Source organism: Dama dama, chromosome 18, assembly GCF_033118175.1.
Source record: "Dama dama isolate Ldn47 chromosome 18, ASM3311817v1, whole genome shotgun sequence".
Lineage (NCBI taxonomy): Eukaryota > Metazoa > Chordata > Mammalia > Artiodactyla > Cervidae > Dama > Dama dama.
The window spans coordinates 25,862,683-25,889,629 of record NC_083698.1 but is presented as its reverse complement, the minus strand read 5'-3'; the positions used below and the strand labels follow the sequence as shown (position 1 = coordinate 25,889,629).

General features: G+C 36.4%; 1 protein-coding gene across 4 annotated transcripts in view; it reads right to left on the bottom strand.

Annotated features, from left to right (window-relative positions):
* HDAC9 (histone deacetylase 9) overlaps positions 1 to 26,947 on the bottom strand; it is an 896,685-nt gene that overhangs the window by 189,723 nt on the left and 680,015 nt on the right. The gene's annotated exons all lie outside the window — the stretch shown is intronic.

The following is a 26,947-nucleotide window of genomic DNA, read 5'->3' as shown; positions in this document are numbered from 1 at the left end:
AGCTCTTTCTATGAAGCCACCATCACCCTGATACCGAAACCAGACAAAGATACCACAAAAAGGAAACTTATAGGTCAATATTATTGATGAACTTAAGTGCAAAAATCCTCAACAAAATACTAGCAAACCAAATCCAACAACACATTAAAAGGGTCACAAACCATGATCAAGTGGGAATTATCCTAGAAATGCAGGGATCCTTCAATATATGCAATTCAATCAATGTGATACACCACACTAACAAACTGAAGAATAAAAACCATATGATCATCTCAATAGATCAGAAAAAGCTTTTGACAAAGTTCAACAACCATTTATGATAAAAAACTCACCAGAAAGCAGGCACAGAGGCAACCTACCACAATACAATAAAAGCCAAATACGACAAACCCACAGCAAACATCATTCTCAATGGTGAAAAACTGAAAGCATTTCGTCTGAGATGAGAAAACATCAAGGACACCCACTCTTGCCACTTTTACTAAACACAGTTTTGTTTTTTGTTGAAGTTCTAGCCACAGCAATCAGAGACAAAAACAAAACAAAAGGAATCAAAATTGGAAAAGAAGAAATAAAATTCTCGTGGTTTTTCTATACACAGACAATCCTGAAAATGCCACCAGAAAACTTCTGGAGCTCATTGATGTATTTGGTAAATTTGAAGGATACAAAATTAATACGTGGAATCTCTTACATTTCTATACACTAACAACAGAAAATCAGAAAGAGAAACTGAGAAAACAATTCTATTTACCATGACATCAAAAAGAAGAAAGTACCTAGGAATAAACCTACCTAAGGAGACAAAATACTTAGAAAACTATAAGATGCCAGTGAAAGAAATCAAAGAGCACACAAACAGATGGAGAGCTATGCCATGTTCTAGATTGGAAGAATCAATACTTTGAAAATCACTATACTACCCAAAACAATCTACGCATTCAAAGCATGCCTATCAAATTACCAATGGAATTTTTCACAGAATTAGAACAACAAAAAAATTTCACAATTTGTATGGAAACACAAAAGACCCCAAGTAGCCAAAGCAATCTTGAGAAAGACAGACAGGACTGAAAGAATCAGGTTCCCTGACTTCAGACTATACTACAACACTACAGTCATCAAAACAGTATGATACTCACACAAAAACAGAAATACAGACTAATGGAACAGGATAGAAAACCCAGAGATAAAACCACACCACCTATGATCACCTAATCTATGACAAAGAAGGCAAGAATATACAATGAAGAAAACACAGCTGCTTCAGTAAATGGTGCTGGGAAAACTGGGAAGCTACTGTTAAATAATGAAATTACTAATAGAACACTCTAACACAATACAAAAAAATAAACCCCAAATAGATTAAAGATCTAAACATAAAACTGGATAATATAAAACTCTCAGGGGAAAACATAAGCAGGACACTCTTTGACATAAATTGGAGCAGTATCTTTCAGGATTCACCTCCTAGGGTAGTGAAAATAAAAACAAAAATGGGATCTAATTAAACTTAAAAGTTTTTCCACAGCAAAGGGAACAAAGCAAAAAGACAACCTTCAGAATGAGAGAAAATATTTGCAAATGAAGCAACCAAAAAAGGATTAGTCTCCAAAATATACAAACAGCTTATGCAGCTCATTATCAAAAAAAGAAGAAAAACACCAAATTTTAAAATGCACAGAAGATCTAGATAGCCATTTCTCCAAAGAAGACAAACAGATGGCCAAAAGGCACATGAAAATATATCCAACATTGTAAATTATTAGAGAAATGCAAATCAAAACTGCACTGAGGTATCATCTCACACTGGTCAGAATGGACACCATCAAAAAATCTACAAATAACAAATGCTGGAGAGGATGTGGAGAAGAGAACCCACCTTCACTCTTGGTGGGAACATAAATTGGTACAACAACTATGAAGAACAGTATGGAGGTTCCTTAAAAAACTAAACTAAAAACAGAATTACCACATAACCGAAAAATCCCACTCGGAGCCATATACCATAAGAAAACGATAATTCCAAAAGATAGATATATCCCAATGTTGTAGAACTATTTACAATAGTCATGACATGGAAAAAAACTAAATGTCCATCATCAGAGGAATGGATAAAGAAGATGTGGTACACATATAGAATGGAGTATTACTCAATAATAAAAAAAAGAACAAAATAATACCATTTGCAGCAAATGGACAGACCTAGAGATCTTCATACTGAGTGAAGTCAGACAGAGAAAAACAGATATCATACAGTATCACTCACATGTGGAATCTAATTAAAAATGATGCAAATGGGCTTATTAACAGAAACAGAGTCACAAATGTAGAAAACAAACTTATTGTTACCAGTGGGGCAAGGGAGGGGGATAAATTAGGAGACTGGGATTGACAGACAGACACTAATGTAGATAAAGAGACTAATGAGGACCTACTTACACAACAGGGAAGTCTACTCAGTACTCTGTAATGACCTACACAGGGAAAGAATCTTAAAAAAAATGTAGAAATATGTATTCCTGACTAACTTTACTGTACATCTGAAATTAAAACAACACTGCAAATCAACTATATTTCAACAATAATGAACATTTATCTTCAGTGAGTATTTTTCAGTAAGCTTTGTATTTTCAAAGACCTCAATACTCTACTAGTCTCACAGAAGTGTTACTATGAAAAAATACAGTGTATACAATAAAGTATTCAGGGGCTTGGTTTATTATTTTCTCATCTAATGTGACTAATACTAATATAGATAGGATTTTCATTTTGTGAAGAAATATTTTGTTCTTTCAAAATTTGGAGTGTGTATGATATTCTTAATCGCTTATATTTTATTAGCATCTCAGAGTATAGTAGTAAAACCTAAAGATATCATATTATTCCACACAATTGTGAATTTTTGTTTACTCTGTGAAAAAATTCTTTGCTCTATACTTTATTCAAAGTTATGCAGACCAAACAGTTAATCTGAGAAGACACATGCCAAATATCTTTTCTGTGGATTAATAACAATTTTATGGTGATGTAATTTGCATTTTAAGAATCTAGTTTTTCAAAAGTTTTTTCAAGTTTTACATTCTCTTCAGTCATGAACATGACTAATCATAGAGCTGTGGCAGTATTTGAACATCATTAACATGAACAACATTTCAAATAATGTGTGCTCACATCCCTATTGTGCAGTTGTTTAGATGAGTTATTGATGCTTCTCTTTTGTTAAAGAGAAAAAGAATGTTCTCTGGTGTATTCCTACAAGGATATGCTGGAGACTATTTGCTCACCACAGACAGCCATGTAACATTCAAGAAAAGGAATCGATGACACTATCTATATGTAAAGTGAATCTGAATGAGATGAAAAGGAATCCAATCATTTTTTATTATTTTCATAATAGAGGAAATTTGCATTTTCTGATTAAATTTATCAAAATGTCAAACTCATTTCTGTATTCCTTATATGCATAGTGAAACTCTCCCCAGGCAAGTAAAGAGAAAGGAGCAAGCAAATCACTAGAATCATTTTAAAGATTCATTTTTTTAAATCAGCATGACTAAAGTTCAAATTATTCCACATAGCTCAGTTTATTGTCATGGAACTGACAGGAACTGAGATTTTGCAAAGTACAAAATAATCTGACTATTTTACCTGTTGCATTCGTTCAGATGAACGGAGAGCAGAAATGTATATTTTATCTCTCTAACATCACCATGCCTAGTAGGTATTCAATGGATAGTAAGAACCATTACTAATTTCAATGAATATAATTTAGGTTTCAGAAATTATGGAAAATAAGAGCTAATCACCACTGATAAGAACAAATTAGAAAGTTAAGAACATATTGTAAAACAAAAACAAAAACAAAAAATGTATAGCAGAGTTAACAAATCCAAAAGAGAGAAGCAAAGATACCTTATACATTTCGAAATATAAGCAATGAACCAGTGCTTAAACTAATACTGCCTCTAATAGCAATAGTCCCTTTAGCCACTTATTAATTTTGACTACCAAAAAATTACTAGAGCTAATCAATGAATATAGCAAAGTATATAAAATTAATATACAGAAATCCCTTGCATTCCTATATACTAACAATGAGAAAACAGGAAGAGAAATTTAGGAAGCAATCCCATTCACCACTGCAATGAAAAGAATAAAATTCTTAGGAATAAATCTACCTAAAGAAACAAAAGATCTATATATAGAAAACTATAAAACACTGATGAAAGAAATCAAAGATGACACAAATAGATGGAGAAATATACCATGTTCATGATCAGAAGAATCAATATAGTGAAAATGAGTATACTACCCAAAGCAATCTACAGACTCAATGTAAACCCTATCAAGCTACCAACGGTATTTTTCACAGAACTAGAACAAATAATTTCACAATTTGTATGGAAATACAAAAAGCTCAAATAGCCAAAGCAATCTTGAGAAAGAAGAATGGAACTGGAGGAATCAACCTGCCTGACTTCAGATTATACTACAAAGCTACAGTCATCGTATGGTATTGGCACAAAGACAGAAATGAGATCAATGGAACAAAATAGAAAGCCCAGAGATAAATCCACACACCTATGGACACCTTATCTTTGACAAATGAGGCAAAAATATACAATGGAGAAAAGACAGTCTCTTTAACAAGTGGTGCTGGGAAACCTGGTCAACCACCTGTAAAAGAATGAAACTAGAATACTTTCTACCATACACAAAAATAAACTCAAAATGGATTAGAGATCTAAATATAAGACCAGAAACTATAAAACTCCTAGAGGAAAATGTAAGCAAAACACTCTCTGACATAAATCGCAGCAAGATCCTCTGACTCACCTCCCATACAAATGGAAATAAAAGCAAAAATAAACAAGTGGGACTTAATTAGTAAACTCTAAGCAAGGTGAAAAGACAGCCTTCAGAATAGGAGTAAATAATAGCAAATGAAGTAACTGACAAAGAATTAAGTTCAAAAATATACAAGCAGGTCATGCAGCTCAATACCAGAAAAATAAATGACCCAATCAAAAAATGGGCCAAAGAACAGACATTTCTCCAAAGAAGACACACAGATGGCTAAAAAAATATGAAAAGATGCTCAACATCACTCATTATCAGAAAAATGCAAATCAAAACCACAATGAGGTACCATCCCCCGCTGGTCAGAATGGCTGCTATCCAAAAGTCTACAAGCAATAAATGCTGGAGAAGGTGTGGAGAAAAGGGAACCCTCTTACACTATTGGTGGGAATGCAAACTAGTACAGACACCATGGAGAACAGTGTGGAGGTTCCTTAAAAAACTGGAAATTGAATTGTCATACAACCCAGCAATCCCACTGCTGGACATACATACCGAGGAAACCAGAATTGAAAGAGACATTTGTACCCCAATGTTCATCGCAGCACTGTTTATAATAGCCAGGACATGGAAGCATCCTAGATGTCCATTGGCAGACAAATGGATAAGAAAGCTGTGGTACATATACACAATGGAGTATTACTCAGCTTTTATAAAGAATGCATCTGAATCAGTTCTAATGAGGTGGATGAAATTGGAGCCTATTACACAGAGTGAACTAAGTAAAAAAGAAAAACACCAATACAGTATATTAACACATATATATGGAATTTAGAAAGATGGTAATGACCACCCTATACACAAGACAGCAAAATAGACACATATATAAAGAACAAACTTTTGGACTCTGTGGGAGAAGATGAGGTGGGATGATTTGAGAATAGCATTGAAACATGCACATTACCATACGTGAAACAGACGACCAGTCCAAGTTCCATGCATGAAACAGGGCACTCCCAGGCAGTGCACTGGGACAATCCAAAGGGATGGGACGGGGAGGGAGGTGGGAGGGGTTTCGGGATGGGGGACATGTGTACACCCGTGGCTAAATCATGTCAATGTACGGCAAAAACCACCACAATATTGTAGCAATTCACCTCCAATTAAAATAAATTAATTCTTATAAAAGCGTACATGCAAAACAGAGTACAGAAAGTCTATATGATATTTATACAGTGACAAAAAAATTAGATGATTGTGTTTTTTTATTAGAAGTACTTGATCAAATATTATATTTTTACTTAATATTTCAAATATAACTCTTTTAGGAAATTACAAGAACAAAACTCAAAGAAATCTGTCCTGCTGAGAAAAATGTTTTATGTATAATGTAACTGCCTACTATTCAAAGACTAACTGAGCATGTCAGACCAGTTGATTGCAATTCTATTTTTAAAATTTCTCTTTAAGTGCACTGCTAATTTGGAGCTCAGTAATTACCTCCCAATGACTAAGTATTACCACTAAAGTATTCCTAAATGTACTGAAGCATCAATCCTTAGTGAAATAACATGTATCAAAACCAAGCACAGCATGGAAAAACTCAATAGCATGAATTTCCAAATAAAGATGTGATGGTTGAATTATTACTTCCAATACATTTGCTGAACTGGAAATTCATATGCAGTGATTTATATGCCTGAAATACTTCATTTGAAGGCAAAATCCCAGCTATATCAGACTTGTATTGATGCATTATCAATTTTAAAACTAACTTTAAGAAATGTTTTTTACATGTAGGCTGATTTTTTTAATAATTGGAAATATTTTAACCTACTTTGATATCCAATAATAACAATAATTACTAAATATATCAGTGTGTAAGCTATTTGGCTCTAGTAAAAAAGAAGAGCTAAATGCAGCTAGAACCTGTAATTTGCATGATAATACTAGGATAGCATAATTTATCTCCCAACAAATCTCTTTGCTTGTAAGTACCTTTTCTAACATCTTAGTAAATATGTCTGCCAAGTGTACAAGTCTTTTTACTTGATGACAGATCAAAAGAGTAATGAAAATAAGTATGTATTAGCTGGCTTCACACATTTAAAAATTATATATAGTAGTAAACTTCTGGTTCTATATATTAAGTTGTACAAAGATTAGGAAATCAGAAAACATGGTAAAGACATAATACTTTTAAAAGATTTAATTGGATAGAAAATCCTAATGTTCTCCTTTATACTAAAATTTTGTTTCTAAAAGTCATTACTTGAATTAATTGGGTTGTCTGTTATATCTGCTTGGGTTTTTGTTGCTGTTGTTGGGGTTCTTTTTTTGTTTTGGCAGGGGGAGCTTGGTAATGATATTTGTTGTAACAGGATTTAAAATATAAATAATACTGCTCATCTTGTTAAGCATTTCATTTATAACGATTTCCCCAAAGACATCCCTGAATTCTGCTAGGTAGAGCTGAATAATGCAAAAGTGTCCATCAGAATTCTCTATCACCATGTGAGTCACCTATCTTTGGTGTATTCTGAGGTCCTTTTCTTCAGCTACACTAGTATCTGCAATGAAATAGTTGCACATGAATTATCACATGGCAACAATAATGTGAAAGTTAAAGAGTCCCCTTTCCCAGCTTTAAATTTTTGGAATATAATCTTATTAGAAGTAAAAAGAAATGCATTATGTCTACTAAATGTCATAAATAATTAGTTTCCCTACTCTGTCTTTATCAGAAAGAGAGACGGCATCAAATTATATCATCTTAGGAATGTACTACTAACAAATGGTAGACTTTATCCACTTCTGCTTAATTTCACAAATCTCTAATAAGTACTATATAACAGCTTTACTGTTAATTTTCTGGATAAAAATTAAATACCTAGTTTTCTGATTCTTTTTGACAAGAAGGAATTAACAGGAATATGAGGATAAAACACTATACTGCAGAATGCCTGAATACTCATTAATGGGTAGCTTCTATAATAACTGAGAAGTAAAGGTACTCAGTCATTTGTGACTCTTTACAATCCCATGGGCCGTAGCTTACCAGGCTGCACCGTCCATGGAATTTTCCAGGCAAGAGTATTGGAATGGGTTACCATTTCGTTCTCCAGGGCAACTTCCCAACCCGGGGATCAAACCTGGGTCTCCCACATGGCAGGCAGACACTTTACCCACTGATCCCCCAGAACCAATTCTAAAATTTGACATTCAAATTAGTAAATCATTTCAGGTTACCTTTAACTTCAGTTCACTGGGATGCATATTTTGGAATACACTATTATAGTCCTTAGAACTAGTCAACTTAAGTCTCAGAAAAGACACTCTAAAGTGAGTTTGCTTTAGAATCAGTGCTATTCGTCTACAGCCTCTGAGGGAAGGAAGCTTCACAAAGAAAGTTTGTCTCTTACATTCTAGAATCTGAGAGGTTAAAGGAGGTATGGAGATTTGCCAAAAAAACAATAAGGGACATATGGGAATACCATTTTGTTTCTTTGAGTGAACTCAAGGGAGCCAGGAAAACAGGAGTCCAGCATTAGCAATTTAACTGAATGGTAGACCCCAAAGCATATGCACAGCTGCCAGCCCTGCTCCCTGAAGAATCCAGAAGCAAAGAGCTTGATGACAGCAGTGGAAACCAGTTCATAGGAAGTCTGGCATCTGTGGCCCATACTGCCCACAGCCTTGAGCCTGGCAAAGATGTGACTATAGATACGAATAAACACAGTCATGAAAAAAACAGTCTCCTGGTGGAAAGGAGACAGAGCACTTGATGGTACTTATATTACACATAATCTAAGTTGAGCCCTGTATGAAAGTAACAACAATGGATCCACTATGAAGAAATTTTTGTTGGGGGGTGGGAATCATCAAGATGTGGGTCTTGGTAACGCATTAATAACTTACTGAAAGCAATTTGTTTAGTTTATCAATCAGCAGTTTCAGTTGATACAAGGCCCAACAATTCAATTCTCTGCACTCTTTGAAACATGACTGGTTTTTGGACCACAGTGACCAAAAAAAAAAAAAAAAATCAGGTATTTTTTTCATCATGTAAATAGAACCTCAGTTTGAAAATTTTCTCAAAAAAAAAAAAAAAAAAGAATTAGGGCAAAAGAAAGCTTGTTGTTGTTTTAAGAACAACAACAAAAAAAAAACCCATTTAAAAAATTTATTTTTAATTGAAAGATAACTGCTTTACAATAATGTGTTGGTTCTGGCTGTAATCAACATCAGCCGTAGGTGCACACATGTTCCCTTCCTCTTGAGCCTCCCTCCCATCTCTCACCCCACACCACTCCTCTAGGCTGTCACGGAGCACTGGTTTGAGCTCCCCGAGTCATAAAGCAAGTTCCCACTGGCAATGTATTTTACAGATGGTATATGTATATGTTCCCATGCTACACTCTCCATTCATCCCACCCTCTCCTTCCTGCCCCGTGTCCACAAGTGTGTTCTCAATGTCTGCATCTCCACGGCTGTCCTGCCAATAGGTTAAGAATAAAAAAAAAAAAAAAAAAAAACTTTTTAAGACAAATGATCACAGCCTTCAAAGAAGATTTTTGTTGTTTAGTCATTAAGTCGTGTTCAACTCTTTTGTGACTCCATGGACTGTAGCCCGCCAGGCTCCTCTGTCTATGGGATTTCCCAGGCTAGAATACTAGAGTGGGTTGCCATTTCTTCCTCCAGAGGATCTTCCTGATCCAGGGATTGAACCCATATCTCCTGCATTGGCAGGCAAATTCTTTACCACTGAGCCATCTGGGAAGCCCATTCTAAGATACTAGCACAAAATAATAGTATGAGATTATAATAATAGTAACTAAAACAGTATGATATTATAATAACAGTAAGATAATAGTAGTGACCAAGACCTGAGCATAGATAATACTGGAAGAAAAAGACTGTTCTCAACAAATGTCCCATGATAATACCACCTTTGTCACTATACTCATATCTTACTACAGCAGATTCTCATTCACTCAATAATGGATCTAATATTCCCAGTATCTTTTGGTGTATTCAATTACATATATGAAGTATCAAAAACTTAGGAGTAGTAATGTACATATAATAACTATTATTAAAATGTCTAGGTTCTTCACATAGATGATCTTTAACTTTGGCCATATTATTCTTCCTCTGATTGTAAATTTTATTTTTGTATTAAATTCTAATTCTCCATGGCCATACACTATAACAAGAATAGCTACCAACAATTAAATTGGTCAAGTCAGTCAAAATTAGGCAACTGAATCAAAACTTCAAGTGAAGAAATTAAATTATATAGCATTATGTAGAATGAACACCAACTCAATTGACTGGGGTTCTCACTTCATAAGTTTGTGTGTGTGTGTGTGTGTGTGTGTGTATGAAATTTAATGCTATATAAAAATTAGGAAGGTGTAAAATACTTATGCTCTCCAAGTGTGTATGATATGTGTGATTTGAATACTGCTGTCAAAAAGCTAAACAATGTCTTTTGCAGAAATTGAAACAAAAGAAACATCTGCATTATACATAAATCAGCAGGTATCAAACTTAATATTATCAAAAGATAAAAAACAAACATAAATTAGTAGGAAGATCTGTTTCCATTACATATTATTTGTTCTATACTTTAAATATTGAGGTGATTACAGAGCAATAAAACACTTTGCAAGTAAATGATAAATTTGAGACTGGAATTTGTTTCAGGAAGCATTCTTTCTCATCTAAGTTATTTTTAAAATATCATCAGGACTTTGACTGACAGTATATAGTAGTATCAGGGATGAAGAGTTCAGCGTGGTTTAGAGGAGAGAAAGCTGTAGACAGAGTCTGAAGGAATATGTAGCAATTTTAGTCAGTATGAGCTAAATCTCATACAAGTAATGGAGTCTGGACAGTCCAAAACCAAGAACCAGATGGAAAGACTGGAAATAGGCAGATTCAATTACCCTGGGGCAGGCAATTAAAACTACAAACTAGAAACTGAAATACTATCCATCAGAAAAGCAGATGGACAGAATAAAAGCCTAGAAAGAAGCAACCAGGGCAGTGGGGACACGACAGGCAGGCCAACGAGGCAACAAGTCTTGGTTCCTGAGCAGAGAGTGTTAGTAATACGTAGGCTCACCTGTTGCTGAATCCAAGAGCATTTAAGTCTTTGTATGTTTGTCCATATTCAGAGCTATAGCATGTGGGCGGGCATGCTCAGTCATGTCCAGCTCTTTGTGACCCCATGGACTACAGCCCACCAGGCTCTTCTGTCTATGGAATTTTCCAGGCGAGAATACAGAGTGGGTTGCCACTTCTTACTCCATATTCAGAGATATAAGTAAGTCCAAAGTTGGCTAATTTAAGAGCTTTCAGAAAAAGTGGGAGCACTTGTTATAACAAGAGGTGAAAAGGTCAAGAGTAACCAAATAACTGACAAGGTTTCTCCCTTTCTCTGATAATTAGATTCCATCCACAATGTATGCACAGAGAGTATATTAGTCACATATTCGTCCTTTCTTCATTAACACTGAAACATCAAATAGAGAAAGAAGTCAATACAGCGTCATCCTAACTATTTGCATTTATCCCTTATGAGTGTGAGAGGAAAGAATTTTCTTGCAACAGGAAAGAACTTCAACATCCTCTCAAAAATATATTTGTTTTGGAGATCCACATCTGATTAGAAGGAAAAATGATGCACAAAACTTCAGTCCTGCAAAAGTAAAAGTAAATCACCGAATAAACAAAAACATAAGCTTTTCTTTAAATCACTGAAGAGCTTTGAGCACAAAGAAATTTGTAAAAGAATCAAACTTCAGTGAAACAAGCCCTTTGTAGCCTATACTTGAATTTTACACACAATGTCTAGCATATATTCAAACATCACAAGACAAAGAAGCAAACAAACAAGACTTATCATCAGGTAAAAAATAGGGTAATAGAAACATACTCAAAAGTGACTCATAAATTAGAATTACGAGAAAAACATTTTTAAATAATTATGACCGATATAGTAAAGAATCTACAGGGGAAGATGATGAAGAGGGACACAATGGTGAAGAGAATTTCAAAAGACATCCAGAAATTGTGAAAAAGAACTAAATGGCAAATGAAAAAGTATTTGAATGAGATTAATGGCAGCTCAGACACAACAGAAGACAAGGACTTAGAAATAGTTCAAGAAAAATATCTGTATATCAAGAAGAATATCTATCTGTATATCCAGACAGATATACAGAGAAGAAAAAAAAAAGACTGAAGAAAGCGAAGAGCCTCAGTATCTAGTGGGATGGTGTCATCGAGTAAACATGTAACAGAACTCTAGCAAACAGAGGATATAGAGAATGGGGCAGAATAGAATATTTTAAAAAATATTAACTAAAAGTTTTCCAAATTTTATCAAAAACAACAAGCCACTAATACAGGAAGCTCAGTTAACTCCATTCAGGATAAAGACAGATAAATCTATATCTAATGACCAAACTACTAAAAAACAAAAGTAAATAAAGGTCGTGAAGACAGAGAGAAAAAACATGCATTAAATCAATAAATTGTTGAGGTCAATGACAAGAATGACAACTGATTTCTCATCATCAGAAAAGGGAAAAAATACTAGAAGGATATCTTTAAAGTGTGACATAATTGTCAACATGAACTTTATATCAAATGATAATATCATTCATAGATTAAAGGAAAAGAAAAACATTTTCTTACAAACAAAAGATGAGAGACTTAGTTGCCAGTAGAACTGAAATACAAGGAATGTTGAAGGAAATTCTTCAGCCTGAAAGGAAATGATACCAGATGGAAGCCTGGATCTGCCCAAATGAATACAGAACACCAGAAATACTAAATATGAGCGCAAACATAAAAGACCTTTTATAAATCATCTTTATATTATATATGTATACACATAATCTCTCTCTCTCTTTCTCTCTCTCTCACACACACAGAAAGACACATAAACTCTTTAAATCTGTTTAAAAACTGTCCACTACTAAAGCAAAAGTAATGATACTTTACTATGGAGAGCTAATACATGAAAAACATATGATAAAATAATGTAGAGTTAAGGATAAGATAAAGAGAACAAAAGTATTTCATAAACATTATATTAAGTGAAAGTAGCCTCAGAAAATTTTCTTTATATCATATACCATCATATGAACTTATAAAGATATAAAGTTCCATTATAGGAAAAATTAGGTGACTATCGGGAAAATTATTGGTGAAAAGTGACTGGAAAGTGACCTCCAAAGGGCATGGGGGATAATTTACACACCAAGTAACTTGTGGTGGTAGTCAGGTTACAGATGTTTGTCAAATGACTTCATCCTTAAAAATCTGAATATTCAACATACACTACACTTTGATTAAAAAATAAATTATGTTATCTAGTTTTGAAAACTCTCAAGTGATTACTAAATAGCTTACAGCCATACACAGTAAGAATATTAAGAACGAATCTACTTTGAATTCTGAGTAATTATTTATGGAAGGTGTTCAGTTCAGTTACTCAGTCATGTCTGACTCTTTTTGACCCCATGGACTGTAGCACACCAGGCTTCCCTGTCCATCACCAACTCCCAAAGCTTGCTCAAACTCACGTCCATCGAGTCAGTGATGCCATTCCAACCATCTCATCCTGTGTCGTCCCCTTCTCCTCCTGTCATCAATCTTTCCTAGTATCAGGGTCTTTTCCAGTGAGTTAGTTCTTCCCATCAGGTGGCCAAAGTACTGGAGCTTCAGTTTCAGCATCAGTCCTTCCAATGAATATTCAGGACTGATTTCCTCTAGGATTGACTGGCTGGATCTCCTTGCAGTCCAAGGGACTCTCAAGAGTCTTCTCCAACACCAAAGTTCAAAAGCATCAATTCTTTGGCACTCAGCTTTCTTTATAGTCCAACTCTCATATCCATACAGGACTACTAGAAAAACCATAGCTTAGGTGTTCAGTTCAGTCACTCAGTCATGTCCAACTCTTTGCGAGCCCATGAACCGCAGCACACCAGGCCTCCCTGTCCATCACCAACTCCCAGAGTTTACTCAAACTCATGTCCATCGAGTCAGTGATGCCATCAAGCCATCTCATCCTCTGTCGTCCCCTTCTCCTCCTGCCCCCAATCCCTCCCAGCATCAGGGTCTTTTTCAATGAGTCAACTCTTCGCATTTGGTGGCCAAAGTATTGGAGTTTCAGCTTCAGCATCAGTCCTTCCAATGAACACCCAGGACTGATCTCCTTTAGGATGGACTGGTTGGATCTCCTTGCAGTCCAAGGGACTCTCAAAAGTCTTCTCCATAAGTCCCCCCAAAATGTCAATTTACTAATTCCTAGAATCTATGAATACTACCTTCAGTGACGAAAGATATGATAGCAGATATGATTACTGTGACAGACCTTGAGATGGAAAAGGTAGTTAGCATTATAAAAGTGGTCCCGTTCAAATTATATGCATTTTCTTTTTCTGACCACGCTGCCCTGTGTGTAGAAACTTAGTTACCTGATTAGATAGAACTCATACCCCCTGCAGTGGGATCACGGAGTCTTAACCACTGGACTACCAGGGAAGTCCCCCAAATTATATGCATTCTTAAAAGGTCTGAGAGAGTGGCAATGGTGGAAAAATTTCACAAAAATGCCAGCCTGAGAAGGTATCTAGGCCCTCTTGCTAGCTTTAAGACAGAGGGTTTCTCTTCTGTGATGTGCAAGGAAGAGAGAGAGGCCTCCAAAAGCTGCTTGCAGTCCCCCAGCTGATAGCTAGTCAGAAAATAGGGACCAGATGGTCTCCACAATCATGTTCAAATGAATTATGCCAAAACCTAATTAAGCTGGAGAACTGTACAGGCCTCACTGGGCTAAAATCAAGGTGTCAGCAAGGCTGCAATAAGACCTGTGTAGTTCTTCTGACTTCTAGGACTGAAAATAATAAATTAGCTTTGTCTCTAGCCAATAAATGTGTGGCAATTTGTTACATCAGCAATAAAAAGTTAATACAGCCATATATTATGGTTGAATTAGAAATGGATAAAAAGGAAACAGCATTATTTCTCTCCCAGCACTAGCCTTTCTTTAGTGTTTATCTGATATATTCCATGGTTTTTCAGATCACTTTCAGCTATATGAACAGTATCATCTTTAGATATTAAAAAGTCCAGTTAGGTACAGTTAAACTCTTTAATGTCACATCTAAATTAGAATGTTTCACCACTGACCTGGTGAATCAGGGACCAATAATGGGTGAAAAGCTATGTGTGCTGACTCTTTGCAACCCCATGGACTGTAGCCCACCAGTCTCCTCTATCCATAGGATTTCCCAGGCAAGAGCACTGGAGTGGGTTGTCATTTCCTTCTCCAAGGGATCATCCCAACCCAGGGATCAAACCTGTGTCTCCTGCATTGGCAGGCAGATTCTTTATCACTGAGCCACCTGAGACACTCCCGTATCATTTACAGGGTTTTTTGTTTGTTTGTTTTCTTTCTTTCTTTCTTGCTCTACTACTTCATGCTACACTTATGGATCTTCCAGCTTTGGGTGGGAAGAATAAAAAAGGATGAAGGTTTTGGATTAGCAATGCAATCTGGAGATCTATTTGGATTCTTCATGTGATGGCGGATCCAAACGTTGTCCCTCTTCCAATGGGAACACTCACGAGTTCTTCAGAGACACTGTCAATGACCTTCAGTTTGCAAAGGAATCACTGTTATGGGCAATGCACTCACTGGCTGACTTTACAAGCCCTCATCAGCTTTTTCAAACATCTCCAGTCATAGTCTCCTAAGCAGCTTTTGTCTTGAAAGGTAGATCTCTTTGGAGAAATACTCCCAGGATGAACCACATCTGGCTTCCACCCAAAGTGTCTACTGGCCCATAAGAGAAAAAAAAATCCTTGTCCTACCAACAGTGTCAGCTCCACTTCAGTGGCTCACCTGCTATCTCAACCTGCCCACATGGCAGTTTCAGCCCGCTCTCCACTCTGTACTCTCTAGGTGACAAGTGTGGGCCATCTTCTATCTTCACACAGCTCCCAAACTCCTGATACATATGTCGGGCCCCCTTTCATGCCCTAGCCTGGTAGTAAACTAGAATGATCCTACAAATTTCTGTAACTCAACATGTATTAAGCTAAGGACTAAAAAGCTGTTCCTCCCACTTTCAGAATAAGCAATTTTCTTGACCCCTTCCGCATCTCTTACACACTTGGCTTATGTTAGGGAAAGTAAAGAAACAGAGCAAAACAGCCAAAATACTGAAATTCCTTTTAAACAATGTTCCATCAATCACATCTCTCTTGTCTGGTTTCCTGTATATAAACTGGATTAAGTAAGATAATTGCAGGCCTATTTGACTACCTTTTACTAAATCCATTTAAAAGGTGTCTATCATAAATAATTAGCATCCACTGTCCTCAGCTTAGGATCTTGGTCAAAATAGGAGTCAACACAAATATTCCATGTCATCTTTATTTGATGTACCATTTTAGACCGGAAAACAGCCTAAAAAAACTTAAGAAGGGCCAAATTGATGGCAAGATGTATTTGAAATGGCAATTCACCTTTAACTGTAAGCAGTAGTTTTAAAACATAATTGCTATGAAGGAAATGGCAACCCACTCCAGTATTCTTGAGTGGAGAATCCCACCAGAGGAGACTGGTGGGCTACAGTCTGTGGGGTCACAAAGAGTCGGACAGGACTGAAGTGACTTACCACAGCACATCCTTATTCTCTAAGCTATCAGAAGTATAATCTTAGTTTATAATGGTACCTCTATGCACATATATTGGAGAAGGAAATGGCAACCCACTCCAGTACTCTTGCCTGGAAAATCCCATGATGGAGGAGCCTGGTAGGCTACAGTCCATGGGGTTGCAAAGAGTCGGACATGATTGAGCAACTTCACTTTCTATGCACATATTCATGTATGCTAAATAATTTTGTGTGTGTTTTTGTTTGTGCATTCCATTATCTGGCTCTAACATCATCTCTTGCTAGCCACTCTACAGATAACTCCAGACACACAGGCCTCCTTGCAGTGCCTTAAACACGCCAAGACTTATTTACTCCACCATACAAGAGAGATTCTCTATTTGCTTTTTCCTTGTCTGTGCTATTTCCCCACTTCTCTGTGTGATTATTCGATTACTTCATTCAGCTCAAATCTGTAAAGCCTTCCAGACAATGAAAGCTAACAGAACCAGCCTTCCCCTCAGTCTCACTCTCTTTTATGCTTTACTCCGTCCCCATAGTATCCACTTTTACCTGAAAATATGCTCTCTATATATTTGTTTTGTAAATGGAAAGTTAATCATTGAAATCAGCAAGGTTACTTACAGTCTGATGCAGGTGATTTATCACAAAGTATCATCACAGGCTTATATTAAACTTAGGTTTTGCTGATATATATTTTAAACAATTTTGAATCAATAAAATCTTTGTGCCAGTACCATAAAGACAGAAATATAGATCAATGGAACAGAATAGAAAGCCCAGAGATAAATCCACAAACCTATGGATACCTTATCTTCAACAAAGGGGGCAAGGATATACAATGGAAAAAAGACAACCTCTTTAACAAGTGGTGCTGGGAAAACTGGTCAACCACTTGTGAAAGAATGAAACTAAAACACTTTCTAACACCATACACAAAAATAAACTCAAATGGATTAAAGATCTAAATGTAAGACCAGAAACTATAAAACTCCTAGAGGAGAACATAGGCAAAACACTCTCTGACATAAATCACAGCAGGATCCTCTATGACCCACCCCCCAGAATATTGGAAATAAAAGCAAAAATAAACAAATGGGACCTAATGAAACTTAAAAGCTTTTGCACAACAAAGGAAACTATAAGTAAGGTGAAAAGACAGCCTTCAGAATGGCAGAAAATAATAGCAAATGAAGAAACAGACAAAGGATTCATCTCAAAAATATACAAGCAACTCCTGAAGCTCAATTCCAGAAAAATAAATGACCCAGTCAAAAAATGGGCCAAAGAACTAAACAGACATTTCTCCAAAGAAGACATACAGATGGCTAACAAACACATGAAAAGATGCTCAACATCACTCATTATCAGAGAAATGAACATCAAAACCACAATGAGGTACCATTACACGCCAGTCAGGATGGCTGCTATCCAAAAGTCTACAAGCAATAAATGCTGGAGAGGGTGTGGAGAAAAGGAACCTTCTTACACTGTTGGTGGGAATGCAAACTAGTACAGCCACTATGGAGAACAGTGTCGAGATTTCTTTAAAAACTGGAAATAGAACTGCCATATGACCCAGCAATCCCACTTCTGGGCATACACACTGAGGAAACCAGATCTGGAAGAGACACGTGTACCCCAATGTTCATCACAGCACTGTTTATAATAGCCAGGACATGGAAGCAACCTAGATGCCCATCAGCGGACAAATGGATAAGGAAGCTATGGTACATATACACAATGGAATATTACTCAGCCGTTAAAAAGAATTCATGTGAATCAGTTCTAATGAGATGGATGAAACTGGAGCCCACTATACAGAGTGAAGTAAGCCAGAAAGATAAAGACCAATACAGTATACTAACGCATATATATGGAATTTAGAAAGATGGTAACGATAATCCTATATGCAAAACAGAAAAAGAGACACAGATGTACAGAACAGACTTTTGGACTCTGTGGGAGAAGGTGAGGGTGGGATGTTTCGAGAGAACAGCATCGAAACATGTATATTATCAAGGGTGAAACAGATCACCAGCCCAGGTTGGATGCATGAGACAAGTGCTCGGAGCTGGTGCACTGGGAAGACCCAGAGGGATCGGGTGGAGAGGGAGGTGGGAGGGGGATCGGGATGGGGAATACATGTAAATCCATGGCTGATTCATGTCAATGTATAGCAAAAACCACTACAATATTGTAAAGTAATTAGCCTCCAACTAATAAAAATAAATGGAAAAATAAATAAATAAAATCCACTACTAGCCACATGGAAAGCACAATACAAATATAAAATTCAAAAAGAAGACATCAGAAACAACTAGACAACAAAGACATATTGTCTATAAGAAATGATGGCTGGACTGGTAACTGCTGTTTTACACAGAACAGGAAGCCAGGAAAGGATGGAGGGTCTTCAGCGTGCTGAGAGAAACTGTCAACTTAGTGCACTTAACAGAGCCATCTTTCAAGAATGTGGGCAAAAAGACATCATAGGTTAAAACAAATTGAAAAACCATCACTAAAGAAACTTCTCAAAATGTGCTGGAAGAAAGAAAACAAGAAATGGAAGTTTCAGATACAAAGATAAATGTTGAATAAGGAAAATGGTAAATATGTGGGAAAATATAAAGAAACTGATGATATTTCAAAGTTTAATAACGTCTGGTGATATTATTTAATAATGTCTGGTGATAATATTTTTACAAAAGAGATAAAATCAAAGTACTACATCATAATAGCATAAAATCAGGATAGGATAATTGTCTTTAAAACATTCTAAAGTTCTTGTGTTGTTAGAGGAGGATAAAGAAAGCAATTATGCTTGGACTTTCCTGGTGGCTTAAGATTTATTAAATAGGTTAAATTTTAAACTTATATTGAATAAAATAATAGAAATAACTTGTGTATTTTTTTAAATGAGAAGTAATATAGAATGAGATAACATTTCAACAAAAAACAAAGCAAGGGGTGAGTGAAAGATAGGGTGAACACAATAGTAAGACAAAGAAAAAACAATGATAGAAATACATTTATGTATACTATTGCTCATAATGTACAATAATAAATTCAACTCCTCAGTTAAAATACAGCATCAGATCAGAAAGCAAAATCCAGCCTTAAGCTATTTACATGAGATAGAGTTAGTATACAGCAAAGAGAAACTCCGCAAGTAAAGGGATGGTAAATAACGGACTAGAAACTACTAGGAAAGAAAGAAAAGCTAACAATGCTATATCAATATAATACAAAATATAACTGAGGACAATAGGCTTTACTTGAGATAAGCATTAAATATTAATAAAAGGTTTAAGAAGGATATAACAGTTTTATATTGGCCATCTAATAATAGAGCTTCATTGTAAGGTGACACTTTATAACCACAAGATTGGCATATATTTTACAATACTTATTATTTATCTGAATTTCTATTAATAAATGTACCTGAAATTTATAAGTATATAAAATATATATTTAAAGTATTTTTATTTTTGAAGTATATTTGATTCACAATATTATATCAATTTCAGGTGTACAACACAGTGATTCAATATTTTATAGATACTCTATTTAATGTTATCATAAAATAATGGCTATAAGCCCTATGCCGTACTTTATACTTATTTTATACCTAAGACTTTATACCTCTTAACCTCCTTCCCCTATGTTGTTTCTGTCCCCACTGGTATCTACTTGTTTATTTTCTGTATCTGTGAGTCTGTTTCTGTTTTGTTATATTTACTTGTTTATTTTTTTAGGTTTCACATATAAGTGAAAACATACAGTATTTATCTTCTCTGACTTACTTTGCTCAGCATGATACCCTCCAGGCCCATCCAAGTTGTTGCAAACAGAAAATTTCCATTCCTTTTTATAGCTGAGTAATATTCCATTATGTATATACACCACATCTTTATCCATTCATCTGTTGATGGACACTTAGGTTATCTCTGTATCTTGGTTATTGTCAACAATGTTGCTATGAATATAGGGGTCCGTGTATCTTTTACATTTAGTGTTTTGATTTTGGAAATATACCCAGGAATAGAATTTCCGGATTCTATGGTAGTTCTAGTTTCAATTTTTTGGAGAAACCTTCATACTGTTTTCCATGTGAATGTACCAGTTTACATTATACAATGTAAATTGTACACAATAGTATACAAGGGTTCCCATTTCTCCATATCCTCACCAACGTTATTTGTTGCCATTCTGACAGGTCTGAGGTGACATCTCATTGTGGTTTTAATTTGCTTTTTCTTGAAGATTTATAATATTCAGCATCTTTTCACGTAAGATCTGCAAACATTTAAAAACCTGAAAATGCCAAATATAGACAAATGGGAGAGCCCTGGAAATTCTTATGTGTTGCTGGTGGGCTTTTAAATTAGCACAATGACTTAGGTATTCATTCTCTGTATGTCACCTTATTTTGTTTCTCAACTCCTCTATTATACTGTCTTCTTCTAAGTTAAATAGATATTAACTAGTGTACCACTTTAATTTTCCTGTCATTTCTTTTAATATATTTTTGGGTTATTTTCTTGCCTGTTGCCCAGTGGACTATAATTAGCATCTAAAGTTTTAACACTCTAGGTCAGACATTAACCACTTTTCAATAGTAACCAAAAGCTTTGTTTTGCTGTTATATAGCTCCATTCCCAAAGCACTCCTTCATGCTGCTGCTGTTACACAAACTGTATCTTTATACATTGATTTATGGTTATTGTTTTATGCAATTGTCTTTTACATCTGAGAATAAAAGTTGCAAAAATACAATTATACTATCATTTATATTATTTATGTGGTTTCTTTTACTGGTGCTCGTTATTTCTTCATGTGAATTCATATGTTTTCTTGCATGTCTCATAGTTTTATGTTGCAAACTGGGCATTTTGAGCAATAAAACAAGGCCATTCTGGGAATCAGATTTTCACTGCTCCTTAGTCATCCTTGTTTTGCTCACTTACTGATTCTTCTGAACTAATTCTATAAAGACTGTATTCTACGTTGAGTGTGGCACTGAACTCTCTGCTTGGTTAATTTAGCAGCTGGTCAGTTATATGACTGCACAGAGATTTCCCTAACTCCCTGAATCGACAGTCCTCAGTGTCTACTAGGGGCCCTGCACATTCTGTCAGATGCACTTTCAATACTGACAGCTCCACTTTGGCCTTCACTTACAGCCTCACAGTAAGCTTGAGAGGAGAGCTTAGGGCCTTTCAGGTATTTCCTGAGTGTCAACACAGCCCTGAGGATGCACAGAACCCTACCCTGAGTGTGACCTTCTAGATTCTCAGGAACCCAAAGGGCCTTCTCATGGCCCACATGCACATCTCATTCCCCAATTTTTCCTGGAAGCACTAGGTTAGTTTATTCTTTTCTCTATTGTTGTCCACTACTTCAGGCAGCCAGGAAGTTAATTAATTACCTTTTTTTCAACAAATGCTTCTGAGAAAACGGCTTTTCACTCTAAGTCCAGACAAAATTAAGGCAACTTTGCAAGTGGAGACTTGTATTGAAGCACCATGCAGGTCAAATGGTGACAATTCTCTGGGAATGAGCCTTCGAAGAAGCTCCAGTCCCATTTTGCCCTGTCTGGAGACTGCCGAGGCTACTGGAAAACTCCAAAGGGTTAGATGAGAATAGGATGAATTCAAATACCACAAAAGCTCACTGTTCTCCTGAAGGTTTAACCAGTTTTGTTTTGAATACATGCTTTCTGAGTTGTTACAAGCTTTTGGTTAATTTCCCAGGTTTTTAAAATACTCATTCTGATAAATTTTGCCAGTTTGGCCACTGATTTTATGGCAAGAAAACATTTCAGACGTTTAAACTGCCATTTTTGCTGATGCCATTGTGGCAAAATGATTTTGGAATTCTACTTTGCATTACTTACTGAAACGGATTATGTTTCTATCCTAGGAGCTTCCCATTTTACTGCTAGTTATATCACACTTCAAGTGTTCAAAGTAGCACTGGTCAAAAGAGCACGAACCTAGAAATAAGTAAACTGTCCAGTGATCAATAAACAGATTATGGTGCAGAGGGAAAACAAACAAATCATGGCTACATAATTCACATGCATATATCCTCAAAACATTTTAAGTTGGGGGAGAGAAATTTGGGGAATAACACTCAGTAAAATTCCATTTTTATAAAGATCTACAACATAGAGTTAATCCTATTTAAAAAATACAATAAATAACAATTACTCTTGGGTCAAAAAGATCGGAATGAGATAAGTACTGAGAAAACTTGAATAGTGTCAGCAAATTACTATTTCTTTAGTTTGATGAAGAGCTCACATCCAACCATATTGTTATGCTTTGTAAGTTATTAATGCAAATTCTTATCTTTTTGTATGTATGAAACATTACACAGGAGAGAATCTAGACTATTTGATTTTACTAGACCATAAGAAAAAGACAGATTTAACTCCTTTTTTCTTTTATATTTGTGCTACCTCTACAAGAAATGCCTTATAAAGTAGTTGAAAGAGAACGGAGGATTGTGAGAATCATAAGCTTTGCCATTTATTAAACTGTGTGCAGTATCTTTAAAAGTTACTTGATGTGTCTGAGCTTATATCCTATTGGTGGTATCCACTTTTGGTGGTCATTCTGAGAATAATGACAGATTACATGTAAATTGCCCAGACCATTGTAGATAGGCAACAAATGGCAGGTATGATTAGCAATATGATATCATAATATTAATTCAAACTATTAAAGAAATTCATCCACTATTTGGATAATCAGGCAGGAATTTTCTTGACAAAAATTTTCAGACAACTAAAGCAACTTTTACTTTCTTATTATGAAATTGTAGCATTGCCAAAATAGCATTAAAGGGAATTCTTATAGTAAACCTTGATAAGGGCTGAATCATCTTTTTCCACCTATACTGAAGTGTAACTGATTTTAAAAATTGTATATTTTAAGGTATACAACATGTTTGACACCATTTTTGAATCAAGTCTTAAACCATAATTTGAAAAAAATTATCTTTTAGAGATATTTCTATTTCTAGACATACTTCTTTAAATAATCTTTAGAACAATATAATCATTTTGAGATAACTATTCTTCCAATTATACTTTCTAATACAACAAACAATTTACCATTTCAAAATATTTATGGTCATCAGTTTCAGAATCTGAGAAATAGCCAATTTATTTGTAAATTTGAAAAATTTCTACTTGTGTGGTTCTTTCCCCCCATATCCTATTAAAAACCTGGAGAATTTGAAAGTCCCCTTCAGCTCAGTTCAGTTCAGTTGCTCAGTCGTGTCTGACTCTTTGCGACCCCATGAATCACAGCACACCAGGCCTCCCTGTCCATCACAAACTCCCAGAGTTTACTCAAACTCATGCCCATCGAGTTGGTGATGCCATCCAGCCATCTCATCCTCTGTCGTCCCCTTCTCCTCCTGCCCCCAAACCCCCCCCCCCCCCCCGGCATCAGGGTCTTTTCCAATAAGTCAACTCTGCATGAGGTGGCCAAAGTACTGCAGTTTCAGCTTTAGCATCAGTCCTTCCAATGAACAACCAGGACTGATCTCCTTTAGGATGGACTGGTTGGATCTCCTTGCAGTCCAAGGGACTCTCAAGAGTCTTCTCCAACACCACAGTTCAAAAGCATCAATTTTTCAGCGCTTAGCTTTCTTCACAGTCCAACTCTCACATCCATACATGACCACTGGAAAAACCATAGCCTTGACCAAACGGACCTTCATTGGCAAAGAAATGTCTCTGCTTTTTAACATGCTATCTAGGTTGGTCATAACTTTCCTTCCAAGGAGTAAGCATCTTTTAATTTCATGGCTGCAGTCACCATCTGCAGTGATTTTGGAGCCCCAAAAAATAAAGTCTGACACTGTTTCCACTGTCTCCCCATCTATTTCCCATGAGGTGGTGGGACCAGATGCCATGATCTTAATTTTCTGAATGTTGAGTTTTAAGCCAACTTTTTCACTCTCCTCTTTCACTTTCATCTTTCCACTAAACTCCACTGAGTCTGCCCATGCTGTGCCAAAAATATACACATTTACTGTTGCAGTTTACTGCACATGATGAGTTTGAGCATCCACATGAGACCCACTCCCTATGCCTGGATTATATTTCTAATTATTTTAACCCACCAGTAGCCCTACACAAAGATAAGACAGACTCTGTAGGACAGGGATCATGATCAAGCTCAACATGAAGCAGAAATGCCAGGTAACAAAATCTGTTTTCGGCATCTTCCTTCCCTGGGTGCATTATCTCCTAGGTCCCCACCCCCTACAAGTTTGGTGACCTCCCTCCTCAGTTCAGCACTCCATCCAGCCCACCCTATTTGAAACAGAGCTCTTAAAGTGAAAGTCGCTCAGTCGTGTCCTACTCTTCGCAAACCCATGGACCATACAGTTCATGGAATTCTCCAGGCCAGAATGCTGGATTGGGTAGCCTTTCCCTTCTTCAGGCGATTTTTCCAACCCAGGGATCGAACCCAGGTCTCCCACATTGCAGGTAGATTCTTTACCAGCCGAGCCACAAGGGAAGCCCAAGAATACTGGAGTGGGAAGACTATCCCTTCTCCAGGGGATCTTCCTGACCCAGGAATCGAATCGGGTCTCCTGCATTGCAGGCGGGTTCTTTACCAACTGAGCTATGAGGGAAGCCCAGAGCTCTTAATTCTTTTCTAATTTCCAAGCAAAGTGAGTGTAGTCTTCACAAAATGCAGTCTTTATGCCTATGTGGTTTCCTTAAGTTACAGATACACTGGGAAGACGGGGTAGAACATATGAAAACTGAATGCAGATGCAGAAAATGAAAAAACAAAACTAAAGTGTTTCTTTTTTCACATCTCTTATCATAGGATAACTTACCAGTGTCCTCAGATAAGAGTCTCTGTTTTCCTTCTAGATCTGAATGAAGTGACTCCACAGTCATGAGTGTTGATGCTCCTGGCCAGCAGGTGTACTTCCCTAGTCACAATCTGAAACAGGCAGACACTGAGGACTTCCCAGGTGGTGCTAGTGGTAAAGAACCCCCCTTCAAATGCAGGGGATGTTAAGAGATGCAAGTTTGATCCCTGGTTTGGGAAGATCCCCTGGAGAAGGAAATGGCAACCCACTCTAGTATTCTTGCCTGGAAAATGCCGTGGACAGAGGACCTGGTGGGCTACAGCCCACAAGGCTGCACAAAGTCAGACACAGATGAGGCAACAGCATGCACAGAGACACTGAGGAACACGGTTGGCTGGACGGAGGCCCTGCACACAGCGGCCCACCACAGTTCTCGGCTATCTACAGCGGCACTTCCACAGGCCTCTCCAAATTATTAGCAACAAAAGGATCCATTCTCTTAGTATGTCAGCACTAGTGTGTTTGTTGTGGTACTGCTGTCTCGGACTTTCACTTTGGGCTTAACAATCAGAAAGACAAACCAGCTAGAAGGCCTAGAATATTTCCCAAAGTAAGCTGAAATTAGTTTTGGAATATTTACTCTTTGTATGTCATGGTGTATGTAATTGAGAATCAGATCCACTTCCATCTGCAAGTAGATCAGAACGTCAGACCACGTACAAACTTCAGCATTATCAGTTCTATCCTGCTGATTTTTCAGAACAAGAAACTGAGGTCCAGAGAAATTACATGATTTGCCACAAGTGACACAGCATTTAAGTGGCAGAGCCTGGATCATTGTTCCTCGATTTTTATGCTGGCTCTCTTCCCCTATTATTCTCTTTTCTTTTATAACCATACCTGCTGATTTCTCAACCAGGGGAAGAAAAAGTATTTCTATGGATCCTTGTTCTTAACATAAACAATCAATGTTAGTTAGTACAGCTGGGGGTCAGCATGTCCATACTATATATTGTTGACACTTTGTTTGTAACTGATATGTTAAATGACTACCTCCTAAAAAACAGAATTAGGTTTTTGTTCAACACGCCTCATACAGATATTTGGCAATTCTGCACTGTATGTGGTTAATAACGATGATGATTTTTTTAGTGTACTATATGGGCACTCTACTTGGGAAGGTTTCTGAACTACTGATTAAAGTTCAACAAAATCAAAAACAATTAGAAACTGTGAAATGCTGGCTTAATAATTTTTGTTTGTTATCAAGTGGGTCTGTACCAGCATAATCTTTTAAAAACTGTAATACTGTGGCCAGACAATATAGTTCTGTGATCTCAACTCCTTTGAAAATAAGATTCTTAAAGATTTCTTTTAAAATGTCAATTTATTTTAGCACTACAAGTAACGTAACTCAAACAGGAAGAATTATTTCTCAAGTGCTACTGGGAGAGAACCAAAACTTTTCCATAAGGCCGATTCCTTCCTTCTTCCAACAGCTCCTTATCAAAGAGAAAGTGTGGCTACTAAGCACCACACTAATGGCCTCATAAATCTGAGATGAGTAACTAATGTCCTGAAGCTGATCAAGTCAT